We start from the raw sequence: 17,955 nt of genomic DNA, 5'->3' as shown, positions 1-17,955 counted from the left end.
GGCTACTGCCTAAAATAAAGCTTGATTTTGAAGCCCCCAACTCATAGCTATTTTCCAATCCTTAGAACATATTATAAGTAATATGAGAGTAATTTCTGAATGTGAGTAGCAAGGCATTATTTTTAAACTATAGGCTATTTGTAATGTGACCATCACAGTAGTAACATACAGATTGACTTTCCAGACACAGAAAATCATCCTTACAAGTGTGAGTTTTTCATTAAGTATGCTCAGCAGAACATATACTGGCTGCCCAGTCTTGGTTTCTTTTCATTAAATGGCATTGCATATAGCTGTGAATTAGATTTCTCATAAAATTCATTTCTTATAAAATGAAACAATCATAATTTATTTACATATAGCTATGGTCTAAGAGTTTCATCCAGTAAATACCTATTGCTTGATTAATAACTCTCAGCGAAGTAATACATAAATAATGTTTGATTGTATGACTCTTGAAACATGATGACTTCTACCACTCTAAACTTTCTCAGAATCATAGTGACATCAGTCATCCAAAGTAGGTCAATAATATCATGTGTATTATTTTAAAAAGAAAACCAGTGGAATAGAATCTCAGAAAAGAACAATATTCTATCATATTTGTTATAGGAAAATATTTATTAATTAAAACAAATCATACCATAATAACAAAACCACGAAACTGCTTGAGGATAGTCTTGAATGGTCTGTTAGAAAGAATTTTATTTCTTAGCCCCTATAGCAAAGCATTCATACGAGAGCATCTACATCTCTTAAAATTTTGCAGAATGACATTTTTCTCAATATGTGTGTGAAAGGGAAGCTTAGAGTGAATAAGTAACTAACCTGTATTCAAAATTAGAAATATTTAAAGAAGGAGTAAGGTGGCTGCTTTTGAAATAATTGAGGACAAATTCAATTCCCAATTTTCTAAAGAGTTATGTTATCATTAGCATATGTTTATATCTTCTGTAGATTTCCTTATTTTCATCCAACAGGAATTGTAAGCATCCTTGCCTGGAATGTTGGCAAGGGAAGTAAGAATGGGTAATACGTGTAAAATATTTAGCTCAGCACCATCACTTAGCCTGTAAATGTTCACTGAGTTATTCTGAAGTCACAGTGTGAAATTCATCCCAATTTGGATAACCAGAATTGCAGTGAGTGGAAGCGTTCCAACTACAATATGAGTATCAGAGTATCTCTCTCAGCAACGCATTAGTCTCTCTGATTGCTGTCTATGAGACTATGGAAAGAAGTAATTGGAGTCAGTCCTGAAGAAAAAAAGAGGAAAAGAAGGGATGCAACATGTTTGCCATGGTGTTTTGATTGCTCATTTTATCTGTGTTTTTCTGTAGTGTTCATATAGATTGAAAACTTAAAAGTTAAAACTTGGAAATGATATGTTACTCCACCCTTCCCTTCATCTTTTCAACCTTCTCCTCTTCTCTCCCCTTGTCTCATGCCCTTTCCCATCTCTTCTCTCCTAAGTTCTCTCTCTTTTTCTTTCCTCCGTTTCACACACACACACACACACACACCACATACACATACACACACTTTATCCCCTCCTCTTTATTCCAGTCTCTCCATCTCATAAATAAATTGTTCATAATGAATAATGTTATCTGTATTTTTAGTTAATATTTAAACTCAGAATAATGCGAACGGTCTTAAAGGTCTGTGTCTCCTTTCAGACTAGTCTTTTTTTTTTTTTTTTTTTGGAAATTAGGAAATGGAAGAACAGACTAAGATATAGGCGGGAACTGTTGACCCTGTCTCTTAACTTCACCATTTGATTGCATAACTGTGATCTGTCATAGTTTCATGTTAGAAAACGTCTGGGAGAAGTGAATTACACTCAATGAAACTGAAATCTTTGAACATGAGTCTTCTGGAACAAATTATAAATAAATAACATTTCATTTATATTTTTATTATGGTTACAGAAGCAATATGTTTAAAACTAAAACCTTAAAGAAGATATAAAATTTATAATCTTAAAATCACCAGAAAGTACCTAACTGATTTTATAAAATAATAAATGATCAACATTTAACTTAGTACACTTGAGTTGGGAAATATTTTTATTATAAATATTATAAATAGATTTATATGGAAAGCAAATGTTGCTGATTGAGAAATTAGGTTTATTTTTAAGATGATATAAAAAACTGTTTCTCATGAAACAATAGTAAATGAAAACTAAAAAGATAGTGAAGATTTCTCAAGTGTACTTCTTAGAATCATTATGACAGAATTAGTTTTTATAAAGTACACTTCCTCAAATTGTATTTGATATGATTATTCAACACTAAGAATATATTTATTCAACTATCATTAATATTGAATTGAAGTGCCATGGGATTGAAACTAAAAGTCCCAAACACCCTCTGGGGTGAAGGATAATTTCAACTGCCCTGGATGAAAAGCTTACATTTTATATAATGAACTGTTAGTGCAAATTCAACTTTTTGAAATATGAAATTGTTGATTAGACCTTGGAAAACATTAAAGTGTGAGTTACCAACAAAAAGGTTTTATATCTGCTTGCCAATTGTTTTCAAAAAACTATTTAATGTTTATGAAACATCACAAAACTGTGAAAATAATTGTTGGTATTTTGCAAATTTTGACATTTACCAAATAATATTCTCTTTTAAATTTATAGGGACAAAATTAATAGATGTAAAAATAATTTATTTGGTAAAGGGCACTTTGTTATAATATCTAAACCTACATAATTATATGCTGTATAATTAATAATCTGAAAATAAAATCAACTTTCTTAGCTTTTAAATTAGAATTTTATAATTATATATTTAGTGTCACTTCTTTCATAAACTCTTTATAACCAAGCCTTTTAAAAGTAGTCCGCAGGGCAATGAGAAAACTTAGTTGGCTCAGGGAAGAATGGATTCAATTATCTATTACTGGATTTGCACAGTGAATGTTCAAGGCCATGTGCATGAGAGAGGCACAGAAATGAGAGATGGAGAGAGAATCTATGTCTGGACATCTTAGAAAATATTTTAGTTTGTAGGAAAAGATAATTCCTTAAGGATTTTGTGTGTGTGTGTGTGTGTGTGTGTACACACATATGTGTGCAGTGTTTATCGAAATCCAAGTGCACTTACATACATATGAAGCATCATCCACATTTCAGGATCTTGCTTGGTGTTCTGTCAGCCTGGAACATACAGTTTGGAATCTGTCATTAACCTAAAAATATTAGATATTATTTCAAAATTTTCCTTGTTATGTCATACTTCAGCCTTCCCATAACATATCTTTTATATCATTAGTCATTGCCCACATTTTTATATTATGACACATTTTCTATTCCATTCTTTTTGCATTTCAACTTGGGAAATGCTTCTACTGCTGCTCCTTCTCATTCATTTCACCTGCTTATCACACATCTTCCACCCACATCTGACCCATCAGGTATTTTTCTCTTTAGCATTAATGTATTTTACATCCAGAATCTTCTTTTCAATTGTTCCTAAGCATTTTTCCACCAGTTCTTGCATGAGGTCGACATCTTCTGTTATGTCTCTTTGCATTTCAGTCATGGTGATTCCAAATTACTGTTGTTTATGCAATTAGATTAGAAAATAATGATTTCATACTAAAATGTTCTGTCTAATAATTTTAAAATCTTTTTCAGTTTTGAGTTTTGGTCATCTAAATTGTTTTTCTTTATGGGTTGCATTTTTAGTGTAATATGTGTGTTTTGTTTAAACTAGGATATGATATGTCCCCTGAAAGGAACTATGATAGCAGTGGTTTTGAAGTGTGAATTTTATATTTTTTTTAAAATGATTTGGACTTGCCGATGTCCTGTTGTAGATTCACTGTCAGCACCTAAACTAGTCTACCCTGCTTTTGTCTCTGTTTCCTTTATTGTCTCCTAATTAGTTTCTTAATAGACTATGATTTGTGGTGATTTCAACAATATCCTTGTTAGCTGTATGAAATTCAGTCCTTGTTTACTAAATTTAGCATCTTGGCCATTTATATGATTGTTCATTTGTTTGTTTGTTGTTGTTGTTTGCCTAATCACAGTTATTAACTGTTCTACTAATTGGAGAAGTAATTATTTTAGGTTAAGTATTTAGCATCATAAATAACATTATTGAATGAAAGATTGTAATATCCAGCTTCAATCTGTACACAGTTTATTTCATTGATTTTCTGTTTTCATATTATAATTTCTATAAGTAACTACACTGAGAGGAAGAGGAAAATTACAGAAATATGACATGGTTCTATATCTCCATGAATCTGAAAACAAATTCTGACATATTACTTCAGGTGGATGAAAAGACATGTGAGTATGACAGTAAACACTAGATATAAACAAGGCATACTTGAATTTTATAGCTGTAAATTCAATAAACCCTGTTATGGAGCACTATAGAAAATGATAAGGTGGGGAAGATTCCCAACCTGATCCAAGTAGGGCTGCAGGCAAAGCAGAGAAGAAGAGTTTATGGAATGTCACAGGTTCATAAGCTCTCGGATTCTGCAAAAACAGATTAAATAGAAGGTCTTTATCTATCACAGGAAGCAGACACTAGTGTGTCTAAAACTATTACCTATCTACTGAAGATGAATCGTCTCAAATGTTTTATAACCAAATCTTATTGGGCAAGGAAGGCATAATATGAAAAATTTTGTACTTCCAAACTCCAAACTCCAAATCTTTTATTTTTCTACACTGTCTAAACCAGCAACCATCCTGAGAAGCAGTATGGAACCAAGAAATCAAATTTCACTCGGAATTAGATTCATGAACAAAGACCTACTTGAGGGCAACTCAAACTAGCTTCAGACAGTGGCTAAAGATAAATATATTTGTGAAGTTGCAACCCAAACTCTGATAAGAGGACAGATACCAGATGTGGGGAAATCTAAATTATGGTGCTAAAATGAAGATCTTTGTGGCAGAGAAACTTAGGATCACTCAGGTCCGACCCTTTCCCATACCAATGAAGACTTGTAATCCCAGAATCAAAGACATTGGGTAAAAAGCGGTGGCTGCTTGGGAATGTACCATGCTGTACTTGTACAGTGGGAATGCCATTATAACTAGGGGGCATATCTTGGGGTTCTTGGGCTCAAGCTGTTTGGAAAAGTTTGAGAGCTGTTCATATATTTTTTTTTTCACATGTGAAAAAACACTGATGGGAGTTCAGCCCATCACATTGTTAGGGAAACCAACACCTAGCTCAACCTGTAAACACCTCCTTCTAGTCATTAACATGTTTGCTTTCAGAGAAGTACTCCACACCAAATAAAAGGAAGAGGACATTATTGGACATTGGATGTTTCCACTCCTTTGTCCTCAGATGAAGAAAAAAAAATGACCGTTCTAAAATTTTTCTTTACTTTCTCTGCATTTATTTTATTTTTATTCATTGTGCCTTAATCTCATATTTTTTTCATCTCTTTCAATATATCTTGCTTTGGTGCTATACAGGTGATCCATTGGTTAAAAGAACTTATTGTTTTCCAGATGTCCAGAGTCCAAAGTTCAGTTCTAATCACCCACATTAGACAGATCACAATAGTCTATAATTATTCTGGCACCTGTATGCACCCGTACATATAAAGAATCTACACAGAGAGAGACAGAACACATTGCCTATTAATTCTTAAAATACATATTTTTCTCCAGGGAAAAACATACAGACTGGTTCACTAACCAAAAAGGTCGGTCCTCAAAAACTATACATCCAAGTAACATTCCACAGAGTGATCAAGTTTTACCTAGGAATATAAATAGCTATATATACATGTAGCAATTAATGAGACTGGAGGCAATGAATTTGAAAGAGAACAAAAAGGGGTATATGGCAGGGTTTAGAAGGATAAAACTGAAGGGAGAAATCTTGTATTTATATTATAATTCAAAAACATAAATAGAAATAGTCTTTCATGCACTCAATACTATGCTGGGTGACTTATTTATACATTATCTCTAATGCAATCATGACTGAAAAAAAAAAAAAAACCGGTCAAAGACTGGACTGAAATCAGTAAAACCAGGACTAAACCCAAAAAGTTTTCTCTTCTCTTTTCATCTCTCCTTGCCTCTTTCCTTTTCTCACTCACTTTTAATTACCTTCAGCTTTCTTAATTTTTCAGCTCCTTATTTAAACTGTAAATTTCCTAATCACTTTATTTTCTTCCTTTTTGAAAGACATAGTTGATGTTAACTATTTTTCATATTTAAATAGTTGGCAAAATTTTGTTATTTTTGTTACTACTCTATCATGTGAGTGGTAAAACCCAAGACTGCCTAACAAGATGAGCCCTATAACATTTAAAGGAATGCCATCCCAACATAAATTGCAAAGCTAAACTATGAAACAGAAAGGCATTCAAACCATATAAAACTCAGAACTCCTCAGTTGCCACATGGAAAGATAAGAAAGTTGTTGAAATCTCAGACAAGGTACTCAAAGAGTGGTTTAGAAATGGGAGATGGGGATTTTCAGGGAGATGCAGAGAAACCAGAGAATGAAGCAAAGTGGTGAAGTCAAGACTTGGACAGTAATTCACCCTCATGAGTAACTCAGCAAGAACGTTGAAACTAGGAAAAAGCTCAAATTTAATAAAATAAATGCAATCATTATGCAAAGCTTCATCAGTTGACTAGATGAAGCAGAAGAAGACTCCCGGGAACCAATAGAATGGCCAAGCAATCATCACATCACATCATAAAGAAAAGAGGAAGCATACCTCAGTTTGTAAGAATTTGGAGACATGCTGTAGCAAAGGTCCATGGGATATAAAAGGGAATTTACATATAAACCAATGTTGAGAAAATCTCTGTCTGGATATTATACCAGAAAATCCCTGAAATCTTCAGAGAAATGATGGACGTTGGTCTTGTATTTATCTGTTGCTTTCATTAGTTAATTAATAAAGAAAACTGCTTGACCCTGATAGGACAGAAAATTAGGTAGGCGGAGTAGACAGAACAGAATGCTGGGAGAAAGAAACTGAGTGGCACATGCCTTTAATCCCATCACTTGGGAGGCAGAGGCAAGTGGATCTCTGTGAGTTCGAGGCCAGCCTGGTCTACAAGAGGTAGTTCCAGGACAGGAGCCAAAAGCTACGGAGAAAGCGTCTCCAAAAATCAAAAAAAAAAAAAAAAAAAAAAAAAAAAAAAAAAAAAAAAAAAAAGCTGAGTCAGTGAGTCATCATGATTATCCCTCATCCCTCTCCAGACAGACGCAGGTTAAGATCTTTCCTGGTAAGCCAGCTCGTGGTACTACACAGAATATTAGAAATGGGTTAGATCAATATGTCAGAACTAGCCAATAAGAGGTTATAACTAATGGGCCAGGGAGTGTTTAAAAGAATACAATTTCTGTGTAATTATTTCGGGGCATAAGCTAGCCAATGCGGGAGCTGGGGTGGTGGGACGCATCCCGCGGCTCCACACAACAGAGAAATATGGACATGCATAGCTGAAGAGATGACTCAGAAATTATGGCTCTTGAAGAGAAATGGGTTTTACTTCGTGGACACACAGCAGTTGGCTAAAAAATGCTTGTTAACACCATATCCAGGAGACCTGACCTTCTCTGGTCTCCAGGGGCATGTACATGCACCGGGGACCATAAACTCACAGAGCCACACACATACACATAAAAAATAATTTTTAAAAAATGTATCTCAAGTAGAAATGACCAAACAAAATTTTCCAATGTTTCACTATATTTAATATACTTCTGAGTCCAGTAAAAAAGAATATTTGATAGTTCTAAGAGAAAAATGGCAACAGACATCACAAAGTATCAGATCAGACTCTTAGCAGACTAAATACCAAAAACACTAGAAATAGTGTATTTTAAGACCATACTGCCAATCAAGATAATATTCAACAAAATTATGTTTTTAAATTTATATAATACTTTACTCAAAAAACTAGGGCTGTTGAAGGCCTCACTCATTTCTTCCCTTTTTCGGAAGTCTTCTGCTGCCAGTTGCTCAATCTGTTGACTGAGATTTCTCCTCATAATTTACCAGATTTTCTCTGTTTCCAACAGGGAGGTAAGTCAAGTCCTAATTGCCATTTCATGGGTGAAAATCAGATAGTTTTTCATGATAATTTTGAAGTGAAATAAAGTCCAGTTTAGAGATGTATAATGACTTGATCTGGCATTCACAAATTTTCCTTCACAATTTTGACTTCAAAGCTCATTCTCATAGTTCTCTGATATTTATGTCAGATTACCTTTTACATGTGTACCTCTGTGTTCTATATCAATATCATTTTCTGCACATCCTTTACTAATCACCGATTTGGTTTTGGGGTATAGGGTCTCATGTTGCCCATGCTAGCCTCAAGTTCTTACATTATTTGCTTCTGTCTCTCAAATACCACCATAGAAAGTGGAGATGGTCCTGAAGATCAGCCTCAGGGCATTTGAATGTTATGAGCACCCTACCTTCTGAGCTATATTCCCAGTCTTTTAAAGCTAATGGCCAGCACATATTTTGAGAAATGGAAATATGAAAATATTTATTATATATAGTGTCTGTTTATTACTAATACTCCATCAATAAGGATCTTATTTTAATATTAAAATGAGCTTGCAAAATACACATTTTTAAAAATTCAAACTATGCTTTTAATAAGAAAAAAAGTATTTTTCAGATAATCACTCCAAAGCAGTTGGAAGATTAGACCCCACTGATGTGTTTTCAAAATTTTCTCTCTAGAGATGATTAGGAGGAGCACTGAAAACACAATTTAAATCATTGCATACAACCTACAATGCTGTTGCAGTCAAGTAGATTTCATGTGCAGACATACAAGTCTAGGGAAGGCTAGCTGAAGCATTCAGATACAAATCTCACCATCTTAAACCTCACAACTGAACAACTAATAATTAAGACTATATCTGTCTAAATAAAAATTACTATGTCTTGGGAACATGTAACTCACTTTCTGTGTTGATTTGAAAGTGAACATGATCTCAGATTTCAGCTTTCAGCTTCCTCTCATTTGTGTAACAAAACAGACTTTTAATTGCCTAAGTCATAAATTAACTATTGTGAAATATCTTGACAAATTTCAATTACTAGGTGCCCTGAAAATGTACTGTGTCTAACCGACGGATTTGTAGGGTTTCTTTTTTGAAGAAAACATTAGCTCTTAGTAGAGATAATAAATGGATGCACCCTGGAACTCTGTTCTCTTGCTTCAGTAAACAGAATAAAATTAAAACATATTTTCTGTTAATATAGCTATTTTTCTTTAGTACTCCATATTGTAAATAATATTAGTGGAACTAAATGTTTCTCTGTGTTCAAGAACCTTCACACAGAGAATGACATTTGTGTATATGTGCATATCTTATTTCACTTTTTCTACCTTATAAAAAACATATGTAAGCTCAGCTATATTAATGTCAAACAATAAATCTGAAGTTGTAGCACCTCAAAGTTTAATTTTGCAGAATTTCCAGAGGTCAGAGGTAAGAAGAGCTGTCTCCTTACTCTTGGCTATTTTCCTTATATGTATGGACACTAGTCTACATTATTTTGTATTAGGATGCTTAGGTACTACATCAGTCAGATTATAGTATTGCTGTTATTAATGTATTTATCTGGCCATCTTTTATATCTCTAGACATATCTCCTCTATCCATGTATTATCTATCTACCTACTAATCACCTATTTACCAATAATTTGTTATCTTCTTCTATCTATGTCTGTCTATTTACCTATTTATCTAATGAGACAAGGTCTCATGATTTTGCCTAGCTAGCCTTGAACTGGAGAAACACCTGTCTCTACCTCAACAACATTGAATTTAGAGGCACAGACTACCACACCAAAGCATTAACTAAAGTGAGAGACTATCAGCTTTCACAGTTGTTTTTCACACTGTTCCCTACAGTTACTTTTCGTTCTTATTTAATAAGTTATCTTTCTGATTTCTAATCTTGACTTCTTGCCCTTGGCACTCTCATTTAGTTAAATGAGTTGAGAACAGAATAAATTCATATTTATTAACTATTAACTCAGAATGTACACTTGAATACTAATTTTAGGCTTTTATTCTTTGTTTTAAACCCGAGGATAACATTATGTTCACATACAAAATTATAAATTCTGTGGAATACTCACTTCTGTTGACCAGGTAAATAAACCTGAAAACTGACAAATCTTTAAGGTTTTTCCTGAGAATGAAAACACCAACTCCCCTCAAACACATAACAAATATATCTACTTGGATTATCTATACTCTGTAACACAAATTTTTTCCCTATGGCTGAGGTCAAATCAAGAGCCTTGAGTATTTTATATAAGTGTACTGATACTGAGTTATAATATAGTCAAGGAAATGGAAGGTTTATTAGAGCTTTTTATCTGGTGCTTAAAGGAATCATGATGTTCTGAAAAGTGAAGACTTAGAACTAAGTCTTTTCCTCATAACTGTCCCTATGATGTGGGTGAAGTTGTTCAATTTTCTTTCTTGTAAAGGGAAGACGAAAAGAGATTCACTGATAGATACAGTAGGATTGTTGCATGATCAGAGGTATGATTAAATCTACCTTCAAAGCTTCCCAGACCTTAGAAGAAACAATATAGTATGCTTTTGATCATGGGAACCACAAAGCTGATAGTTAGTAAAAGCAACCGTGAATATTCATTAGGGAAGGGAAATGGGATGTATGTGCTTCTATATTAACACAATTGCCCAGAATTATGGGTTAATTATGAGGTCATTACTTAAAATATTTGTATTTAATATTTCTAAAAAGCTACTGTTATTCCCTCATTCAGTCATTTGACAAATTGGGGCATCCATATTCAGGCTACAGGCCCATAGTGTCCTGTAGACTTTTCCATGAAGCAGGAAATTTCAAAGACAGTCAATCGCTTTCTTCTGAATGTCCAGCATACTATTTCATGAAGCATGAACCACGAAGGATCATCTCACCCTTAGGCAAGTTTAGCAGTCATTTTTCTGCAGATCCTGAATGTCTAGTTAAGCAGTCTAGACAAGAGCTGTTTCTTGGCCAAATAGCTAACCAGCTCCATGAAGAGCCTTCCTGATGCCCATCTTCCTCTTGAAGTAATTGTTGCTGCCATGAACAGATGTGTCTCATGGTCATGAAAAGTCTTAAGTTATTAAAACATTTTAAATGCCATATTCTGAAGTGATGGAGGGAGGTCATTGGTTAAATAATAAAGATACTGCTTGGCCCTCTTAGGTTAGAACATAATTGGGTGGAGTAAACAGAACAGAATGCTGGGAGGAAGAGGAAGTGAGCTCAGATTCAGGGCAGCTCCTCTCAGAGGCAGACGCGATGAAGCTCCGACCTTTGTTAAGTAATATTTATTCCCTTCTCAGATCTTTGGTGGAGTTGAAGATTATATAATTGTAGTTACTCTCTACATTATTTAGACTCCTTGAGATAGAATGTTTAGCAAAACTTTTGTTCTCAATATTGTTTGTTATATTTATTACTTATTATTATTGTATATAGTTGTATTTGGTTTAGTTCTGTCTTATTTAGACAAAAGGGGGAGATGTAGGGATAAGTCCCGCCCCTTAGAGGGCGTGTTCACCTCGGGCTAATGTTTACCTATAAATCTGGTGAGTACTAGCAGGCAGTGCTTGCTTCTGCTTTCCTGGTCTCCATGGGAACGGTGGTTCTGTAAGTCTATTTCCCAATTAAAGCTGTATATATTTTTACAATCTGTCTGCATTCATTTACACCGTTACACTGAAGGTCTCTGAAAGATTTGAAGAATACCTATCCATCTGAACTACATTTTTGTACATCTAGAAAATCTAACTAAAATGACTATCTCTTAACCTATATTTCTTAATTATACACTACATTATTTTATTTTATTTTTATTGAGCTCTACATTTTTTCTCTGCTCCCCTCCCGGACTTTTCTTTCCCCCCTTTAACTCTCCCCAAAGGTCCCCATGATCCTAATTTATCTGGGAGATCTTGTCCTTTTCTACTTCCCATATAGATTAGATCTGTGTAAGTCTCACTTAGTGAAATCATTGTCTAAATCTCTGGGATTGTGATTTATGGGCTGATCTTCTTTGCTTTATGTTTAAAAACCACTTATGAGTGAGTACACTTGATAATTTTCTTTCTCTGTCTGGGTTACCTTACTCAAAATAATGTTTTCTAGTCGTATTCATTTTCCAACAAAAATCAAGATGTCATTATTTTCTGTTGTGTAGTACTCCATTGTGTAAATGTATCACATTTTCCTTATCCATTCTTTGGTTGAGGGGCATTTAGGTTGTTTCCAGGTTCTGTCTATGACAAACAGTGCTGCTACGAGCATAGTTGAGCACATGTTCTTGTGGCATGATTGAGTATCGTTTAAATATATACCCAAAAGTGGTATTACTGGGTCTTAAGGAAGGTTGTTTCCTAATTTTCTGAGAGACTACCACACTGACATCCAAAGGGGCTGTGCCAGCTTTCATTCCCACAAGCAGTGTGCAGAAATGTTCACTTTCCCCCACAACCTCTCCAGCATAAGCTGTCATCAGTGTTTTTGATCTTGGCCATTCTTACAGGTATAAGATGGAATCTCAGAGTTGTTTTGATTTGCATTTCTCTGATGACTAAGGATGTTGAACATTTCCTTATGTGTCTTTCAGCCATTTTAGTTTCCTCTGTTGAGAGTTCTCTGTTTAGGTCTGTACTACATTTTTTATTGGATTATTTGTTCTTTTGATGACCAATTTCTTGACTTCTTTGTATATTTTGGAGATGAGACCCGAACTATACAATCACAATACATTAATCAAGATCAGAAATACATATACATATAACAAAATTTACCTTAAATTTGTATCAATAAACCATGATCTATACCAATACAAATTATCCATCTCTATAGATGGAAAATATAAATATCCCCCTTTAAATCTAAACAAACAATTATAAACAATATTTGGGAATATGGGCATAGTTATTTCTCTCCAAAATTCTTCCTGCTGTTTGGTGGCACTGTTAATCAGGTCTTTCATGATATATCTTATGTGTTAGATTCATCTCAGTCAGTAGATGGGTGAAGTAATTTTTAAAGGGTATTCATGGCAACCTTTCAGGGGAACATGGTCTATCAAACCATATTGGTCTGGAAGTAATCCACGGGTTCTCATCTTCTGTGAAAACAAAAGCAAAACCTCTTTTCCAAAGCAACATATTCTTAGACCCAAATTCTGAAGTCATGATACCTTTATAGTATACATGCTTGTTTAGCTTAGCAGCCCATACAATGAAATGTCTCTCTGTACTTAGCTCATTCACAGTCAAAAAGCTAAAAAAATAATACAATAATATACAAAATTTAGACTCTGTGAATTTTCCATTTTTACATGGATTATTTTTCTTTACTCCTTTTAATGTATGACTGTTCCTATTTTAAAAAGAAACATTTACACCTTTTTCTAACTTTCTATACTCTTTTTTCCCTCTCCCAAGTATATGTACATTTATCCAACACCATGACTCATCTGGATTTGTCTTTATTTCACATTTGTAATTCTTCACTATCTTGAGAGCTTTTAAAATGGTAAGCAGCTTGGTTGCAGCTGCTCTGTATGCTGGCTCTGCCTCTCTCCACTTTTAAAATGGTGGAGGCTCTGGATCCACCAAGCCAGAGCTGGGCTCAGCACTTTAACTCTGAGAATGAACATGAAGCACATAAACCCCTTTTTTATCTGTGTAATAGCTAAATCTGCCATGTAGAACACTTCACAGCCTGGAAATATCTCAGTGTACAATGGCAGGAATCTGCCATGCTCTACTGCCTATGCAAGCCTATTAGATCTGATCCCCCTGCCTGCCCAGGCAGGGAGTGTGGAGCCATGGGTATGGTCTCAGCTGCTTTCCTCCTGACCCCAAGAGGGCACAAAAACACCTGGGCCCACAAGTGCCATTGAAATGCTCCATAGCTGGAGTTTGTGCTGGTGGCATGGCCCAGGAAACTGCATTTTTAAATTGCATGGCTTTTTTCCTGTTAAGGTAGAATCAGAAAAACCTCTCTATAAGGATAAATGCCTTTTCTTGCTTTTGTAGCAAACAAAACCCACCCAAGAAAATGCCTCTAGTAAACCACACTTAACTCTGTTCTTTTGTGTCTAGAATTAATTTTTAAGCTTTCTCGGGTTTTACATGGATTTAGTCTACCACGTTGTTGCACCAATCTTTGGAAGCAGGCCACTTGTCTGCTTGTTGGTAGTATACAGATTAATATCAGATCATCTGGAACTATCACTCATACACATTGTTATGATCCATGATGTGGGTGCTGAGAACTGAATCTAGAACATCTACTAAAACTGCAAACACCCTTAACCCCTGAGTCCTTTCTCCAGCACCATTATATAACACATTTTAAAATTAAAAGTACTTTTAGAGTATAAAAATTGAGCATTCACTACAATGTAATCCCAGGTAAATACACATATTTCATACTAATTACTTGACTCATGGTGGTTTACTTGTTACAAATAAGCAACCAATATTGATTAATTGTTGTTGGGGACAGATGATCATTCATTCCCAGCCCCTTAGACCCAAATAATCACTCAGAAACTATATTCTTTGCAATACTGTTTAGCCAATAGCTTAAACATATTGTTACTTTTTTTTTTTTTTTGGATTTTTCTAGACAGGATTTCTCCGTAGCTTTTGATCCTAATTTTTATATCTTAAATTAACCCATTTCTATTAATCTGTGTGTCACTGCATGACTGTGGCTTACAAGCAAGCTTCTGACGCATTTGTCTCTGGTGGGGGTTTCATGGCTTCTCCCTAATTCTGCCCACTTTCTCCCAAGATTCAGTTTAATTTTCCTGCCTAGCTCTATTCTCCTCAATCACAAGTCAAAATTATCTTCTTTATTCATGAACCAATAAAAGCAACACATATACATAATATACATACCATTTCCCCTATTTTGTTCAAACAAATAGCAAGGTTTTAACTATAATATATTAAAATTGCACATAACAAAACAGGTATCAAGCAAGAATTAGTCACAATATTTATATCTACTTCATCATTTATCATAACTAAGGAAAACTATAATTATAACTATTCCTCAACTCCATCAAAGACACCAGAAGGATATAATATTACCTAAGTTATCAGGAAGTGCATTGCAAGCAACTTCCAAAACTCTAGAAATGACAGGGATATCTTGCTGCCTGGACAGTCACCCAAAATTTTTTTGTAACATTGAGACACCCATCTTCAGCCTGCAGGTCCATAGTGTCCAGCAGACTTTTCCAATAAGCAGGAAATTTTAAGGATCATTCTACCTATATTGGCGGTATGTTGAGCACTTTCTTGTGTGTTTTTCAGAATGTTTGATAGACTATTTCATGATGCAGGTACCCTAAAAGACTGTCTCACTTTTTTAGGCAACTTCAGCAGTCATTTTTCTGTGGGTCATATATCTCTATATATCTACAAAATTTAACTAATACGATTACAAGCTCTTGGGGTCTGGTGCTAGCCCAGACCATGAATTATTACTCTTGACCAGACCCCAAAATAAACTATCTCTCTCTTGCCTGGCATGGAGGCACAAAAATAAGATCAGAACTCACATGGCTTTATGGGGAAGGAGACTCTCAATGATCCTTCATAAAATCTTGAGTTCACATGCTGAAGAATTCCTCATTTATTCCCCAGTTTTTATACCAAAATTTAACTGAGTGGGAAATACATAGCATTCTGTTTCCTAGGTAACTAGGTGAATGGCTTTTAGTCTTGTCCACATCTACCTGTGCCTGCTGTCACATCTTCCTGGTCAGTATGGTAGCTGTCAAATAGGCTGAATTAGCATTTCTTTTCAGGCATCCTGAAAATTACAAAGAAAGAGCAGAGCAACATCTTGAACTTTTGTTACATTAGTGACAGTCTGTTTGGAAGTTTCTGTATCCACCTCAGGTGGACAACTAAGGTTTGATAGCCTGGCTGCCATACCACATAGAAATATGGGCCTACAACAAGCTTGACAATTTAGATGATTATTTATTAACCTATATTCCTTAATTATGTATTACATTTTTAAATAAACTGCACAAACACAATACCTTAATCAAAAGTAGAAATACACACATACACGATTTATATATATATAAATTGATCTTAAATTTGTATCAATAGACCAAGATCCATACAAATGCAAATCTCTATAGCATATCACCCTTTAATGTAAACAAACATTTATAACAAATATTTGGGAATTTGGGCATAGTTTTCTTCAAACTGCTTTCTGCTTTTGGTTGGGCAAAGTAATTTTTGGGGTGGTCATGGTGACCTGTCTAGGGATCTTGGTTCATCAAACCACATTGGTCTGAAAGACTCCACAGGTTCTCATCTTCTGTGGAAACAAAAGAACAACCTATTTTCCAAAGCAACATATCCTTAGACCCAAATATTGAAGTCAAGATACCTTTAAAGTATATTGGTTGGTTTAGTTTAGCAGTACTCAGAATCAAATATCTCTCTGTAGTCAAAAAAATTAAAAAAAAAAAACACAATAGCCTGCATAATATCTGTACACTGTCTCTTTAAAGACTTTGTTTAATTTTTTTAATTTCTTCTTTTTCTTTCTTTTATCTCCCAAGACTACTTACACTTTTGAATGCACTGTGTCTCATTTAGAGGTTTTATATGTTTTTTTGTTGTTGTTGTTTATTTTTTGGTTTTTCGAGACAGGGTTTCTCTGTGGTTTTGGAGCCTGTCCTGGAACTAGCTTTTGTAGACCAGGCTGGTCTGGAACTCACAGAGATCTGCCTGCCTCTGCCTCCCAAGTGCTGGGACTAAAGGCGTGTGCCACCACCACCCAGCGAGGTCTTATATGTTTTTATCTGTCTGTTGTGTATCTGTAATCCTTTTTTATCTTGGAGAACTTTTCAAATGGTAAGCAACTTGGTCACAACAGCCTTGGGTTCTGGTTCTGCTTCTCCCAGGCTTTCAAATGGCAGAGGTATTTCCCTGCTAGCTCTGGGACTGCCAAGTGAGAGCCAACCTTAACACTTCAACTATAGGTAGTACTATGTAGCAAATAAACCTTTTTTATCTGGGTAAAAGATAAATCTGCTCTGCAGTGCACCAAATGCCCTGGAAATATCTATGTGTATGGCAGCAGGAATCTGCCATGCACTCCTAGCAGACCCAATCGTGCTCATTGCCCAGGTGGGGCTACTGACCATTGGCATTGTTTTAGCTACTTTCCTCTCATCCCTGAGTGGACACACAAGTATTCAGACCCAAAGTGGGTGGTGGGCATCAGCCCCAAACATTTCAGACCACACTGAAAGACCATTTTGTGAAGAAAAGACTGCTCATTTGTTCCTGGCCACTTACCCCCAAAATAATCATTCAGAAACTACATTATTTGCAATACTGTTTGGCCAATAGCTTAAGCATATTGTTAGCTAGCTCTTATATCTTTTTTTTTTTGATTTGGAAATATTTGAAAGGAGTTTTTAATGTATCCAACAGATAAGAGGAGAGGTACATAACTTTCTAGAAATAAAATTAAAACACTCATTTTAAAATGTGAGAAATAATAAAGATATCAAACAGTTGTAAGTCGTATACAATCATACAATCTAGTATCTTATAAACTATACAATGCTCTGAGTTCAGACAGCCAATATCTAATGACATCTTTTTTTTGTTTTTTTTTTGTTTTTTTTAAATTTATTTATTTATTTATTTATTTTTATTCTTTTTTAATTAAAATTTCCACCTGCTCCCCGTTTCCCATTTCCCTCCCCTCCTCCCAAATATTGCCCCTCCCCCCACTCCCCTCCCCCTATCCCCACTCCTCTTCTCCTCCCCACACACCATTCCCCCTCCCTCTCGATACTGAAGAGCAGTCCAAATTCTCTGCCCTGCGGGAAGACGAAGGTCTTCTATCTATGTCCAG

At 35.0% G+C, this 17,955-nt stretch overlaps 1 protein-coding gene across 3 annotated transcripts in view; it reads left to right on the top strand.

Annotated features, from left to right (window-relative positions):
* Positions 1-17,955, top strand: part of LOC130873039 (contactin-6) — a 370,643-nt gene that overhangs the window by 234,652 nt on the left and 118,036 nt on the right. The gene's annotated exons all lie outside the window — the stretch shown is intronic.

Source organism: Chionomys nivalis, chromosome 1 (assembly GCF_950005125.1).
Source record: "Chionomys nivalis chromosome 1, mChiNiv1.1, whole genome shotgun sequence".
In the NCBI taxonomy this organism is placed as follows: domain Eukaryota; kingdom Metazoa; phylum Chordata; class Mammalia; order Rodentia; family Cricetidae; genus Chionomys; species Chionomys nivalis.
The sequence above is the reverse complement of the archived record's forward strand: the minus strand, read 5'-3'. Positions and strand labels throughout refer to the sequence as shown.